Below are 4,150 nucleotides of genomic sequence, written 5' to 3' on the forward strand. Positions count from 1 at the left end.
TAAAGCAGCCTCTTTTCTCCTCGTTTTGTTTTTTTCGCTTCCCTGCTCATCACGAATTTTCCAACGGGCCAAGAGGAGTTTGGCCGAAACAGGTTATGGCCAGTTTTCAGCTCTTTTTGTTGTTGCCAATTTGCCTATCAACAAGCGATCGATTAAGTACGCCTACCAAGCCAAGCAGTTCGGGATTTCGGATTCGGGGATTTTGCTTCTGCCATATAGCCAATATTGGTCACAAAGTCAAAATGTTAATAAATGCAGTTGGTCGGCAGCTGAATCTCTCGGTAACTGTAAGGCGGGTTCTCCAGCTTCCCTGGCGGATTCTGATTTTCTAGACGACCCACCCACCCACAAGTAGAGAGTGGTCAAGTTCAGGCTGCCGATGCTGCGGCAGCTGATTCCAATCAGGTGTAATAATTCTTATTGGCAACGCTTCGTCGGGAAGACTTTCTTTTAATATGCCCCGACGACTGAAGACTGTAATGCCAGCTGGCTGGCGATGGTCTCGTGATTTGGAAGGGGGTTAGGAAAAGTTCTTGAGATGTCATTCTGATTTACAAGCAATTTTAATGGAAGGTTAATTGATGTAATAGCAATTCAAATAATATTTTTTAAAAAATCTATTTTAGTTATAAACTTTCTTCCATTTTAACTTAAGAACAATTGATACAAATAGCAATTAAAACAGTATACATTTTAATTGGGTATTTTATTAATACACTTTTTTAAATTTTAACCTAAGGTTGAAAATAATGAATTTATATAATCAGCTGGAATACATTTTAAAATTTTTTTTTACTTTCAGAAAATTAAAAAGCGAACTCATAAATGCTAACTAAAACAAAGCTACATATTTGTAAATGCCAATAAAATTAATTTCTGAAATTATTCTTAACCATTAATTTGTGATTTTCAGTATAAGTAATTTTACCCTCGACTTAATCAACTTAAAGTGACGATTTACTTTTTAAAGGCTCATAAAGGTGGCTAATATTTTTAATGGCTGCTCAAATGGATTTTAATTACCATTAGAACCTGAACCTGCGGCACGATGGTCACGAGTCCATCTCCTTGGCCCGTCGTTTACTGTTAGACGCAGAAGAGTTTTGAATTGGAGTTCTCTCTTTCTCTCTGCGCACTTCACGATTTTTGATTGATCGTGCATACTAAACTATAAATCCATCGTGATACATTGGGGCGATCAGGCGAGCCAGTCAGTTGGCTGTTTTCTGGGTTGGAATGGGAAATGGTTTTGGGGATAGGATAGGTAACTAGGGGGGTTCTTTTAGACCCATTTTCATATTAGCAGAGCACATATATCGAGGGGGCCCTGCTAATTTTTGGCATCAATCAGGAATCGGAAATCAAGAATCAGAGGCAACGACTAATGCAGGCCGTTAATCGTTTCGTTTCTTCGCTCAGTCGACTGCACTTTGCCTAATTTTGGGTGCATTTTTATCGCACACAGCTGCTGGAAGAGTTTTATTGGGCATAAATATCTTTGGGGTACAACTAATTAGTGGGTGTTTCCAGCAGGCAAGGTGTCCCATGGTCTCATCTCATCCCATCTCATTTCTCAAGCGGATCGCTGGAATCGGTTGGGGGATCGGGATCGGAACAATGATGTTAAATCAATTCCCCCAGCGATGTCGCCGCACTTAACTTTCCCCCTTTTTCGACTAGGTATTTTTGGCGCTGCGTTTGGAAAAATTATTGAAATTTTTATATAGCATCAGTGGGCTCTGCGTCGTCTGTTTCGATGTCTGGCCTGGCATTAAATGCGATTAAATTGATTCCCCGGCAAATGCCATCAAATCGCCGCGTTTGACTTTGATTTTAACATCTCTGCCATCGCCGGGGGCTTTGTCACCTTTCGTCTATCTATCTGTTGAAAAATTTGGACAATCTAAGGGGGAACTCGAACTCGAACTCCCTGCCATTGCAAGTTTTACTGCATTTTGAGAGTGAATCTGCGGCCGTCGTAAAAGTTGTTTTTATTCTTTTAGTGTCCCTGCACTCATAGAAATTTTCCGGTAAAATCGCCCTAAAAACAAGGAAAATCGCCCTAAAACGGGGGTCAATGGCGACTAGGCAACAAAATTAGGGCAAATTTCCCTAAAAATAAGGGTGAATTTGTCACACATTTAGGGCGATTTTTCGTAGACCTAGGGCGATTTTTCTATTTTCAAAGGTAATTGCCCTAAAAATAGGAAATGAGACCCTTAAACTAAAGGCAGATTTTCATAAATCTATGGTGTTTTTCTGGATTTTAGGGCAAATTGCCCTAGAAATAAGTAAAAAGACCTTTGAACTAAAGGCAGTTTTTCATAAATCTAGTGCGTTTTTCTGGATTTAAAGGCGAATTGCCCTAAAACATGCAAAATGCCCCCCAAAATTTTAGGCCCATTTTTCATAAATTATAGGTATTATTATAGCTATTTATTGTTATAAATACTATTTCATTATATTTTTTGTTTTTATATTTTTGATTGTTGTTATTTACATTAACTTCAAATATATTTACACAATTTATAGTTATACAAATTTACATACTCTCCTATTGCTAAATGGATTATATCGGGTTTAAAAATAATAAATAATAAATAAGTTTAAAAGAAACGGCTTCCCGAGTCCGCAATGGTGTGCTTCGCGTTCTTGCTCCCGCCGTCCTTTTTTGTTCTTGCTGTCGGCACCAACACTGAATGGATCGCAAGCCAAATTAAAGTTGATTGTATCTCTATTAAATGAAAACAGTCTAATTATTATATGATAATAGAAAAAAAGAGAAGCACTTACCTTCAGAGCTTTCCAAAAATTTGAGCAGGTTTATTTCCTGTTGCTTCCTTACTCCTGCTTTTAATAAGTCCGAAAAGTGGTTTGCAAAAGCTGGATCTGAAAAGCGTTCTCGATCTAAAAAAAAAAAGAAAAAATTGTTAGAAATTAATATAAAAATGCACAACCAACACACACAATTTTCATTAGCCTGCGATTGCGTTTGCTGCTACTCCTAGAAAAAAAAGAAGCAGCAAAAGCAAATTTCGAGCACTGACGAAATATCGCAATAGAAATTTGGGGGTTGTTTTGGCATATGCACTTGTGAATGCGGTTTGTCCGGTGCATAAATACAGATTTCTTGTAAATATATACATATGTACACATGTGTGTATTCTGTTGCATCATCTTTTTAACTCAAGCATTATTTACATATACACATACATATATGTATACTCTTATTAATGATCTTACTTTGTTCTGCCACACTTCCAAAACTTCCGCTTCTGGAATTTCTCCTCGTAGCTGCTTTCAGTCAAATTTTTTAAAGTTTTAGCTGCATTTTCCTTTGTTACAGATATGTAAATTCAATTAGTTATTAATATCCAAATTGCACAATTATATATGTATGTACTCACCAGAAAACAGAGAAAGAAACGCCTCCCAAGTCCTTTAATAGCGTTTACATTTTTCACTTTTTCACAAACAAAAGGTTTCATACAAACACGTCTTTCACTGCCAAGCGCCCGAAAAATTATGACAAAGTCTAGACAATGCAACTCTTTCTACCCCCACCCTTGCCACTGCAACGGACAAAAAGTAGCAAAGAAGAAGAAAAAGGGTGGACTTCTCTAAAGTCAAATGCGCTCAGCATCAAAATTCATAGAAAAAGGTCCGCCCTAATAAACACACACATTCACTTGTTTTGACCTGTCAACCACACACACATACACACATGTATTACATATGTATCCATTAATTGCGTCTTAAAATTTCGTTTGACTCTTCCTTGTTTTTAGGGCAATTTCAGAACATTTTTTTTGCTATTTTGTTCAACGTTTTAGGGCGATTTCGCCCTAAAAAGAAGGAATTACTTTTGGAGTCGACTCATAAAAATTCGCCCTAAAAAACAGGGCAAATTTGCCTTTTTGAAAAAACTAACCCTAAAAAATATTTTCCATGGCGATTTTTCGTATATTTAGGGCTAGCCACCCGTATAATAAGAAAATTTTTCGTAGTTTTAGGGCGACCTCGGTTTTAGGGCGACTTTTCTAGTATTTAGGTAAAAATTTCTATGAGTGTGCACCGACTACAAAATCCCCCATTTTATGTCTGTTGCAACTAAGCCAATTTCAGCGATTATGGGCCATCATCGGTGTGT

At 37.3% G+C, this 4,150-nt stretch overlaps 1 long non-coding RNA gene across 1 annotated transcript; it reads right to left on the reverse strand.

Annotated features, from left to right (window-relative positions):
- Window positions 1-2,565: 2,565 nt before the first annotated feature.
- On the reverse strand, window positions 2,566-3,280 carry LOC138912748 (uncharacterized). Its single transcript, XR_011418307.1, has 3 exons — window positions 3,244-3,280; window positions 2,794-2,907; window positions 2,566-2,734 (listed from the first exon to the last, which is right to left on the reverse strand). It is a non-coding gene; the product is annotated as an uncharacterized lncRNA (long non-coding RNA).
- Window positions 3,281-4,150: the final 870 nt, after the last annotated feature.

This window comes from Drosophila takahashii, chromosome 2L (assembly GCF_030179915.1).
Source record: "Drosophila takahashii strain IR98-3 E-12201 chromosome 2L, DtakHiC1v2, whole genome shotgun sequence".
NCBI lineage: Eukaryota > Metazoa > Arthropoda > Insecta > Diptera > Drosophilidae > Drosophila > Drosophila takahashii.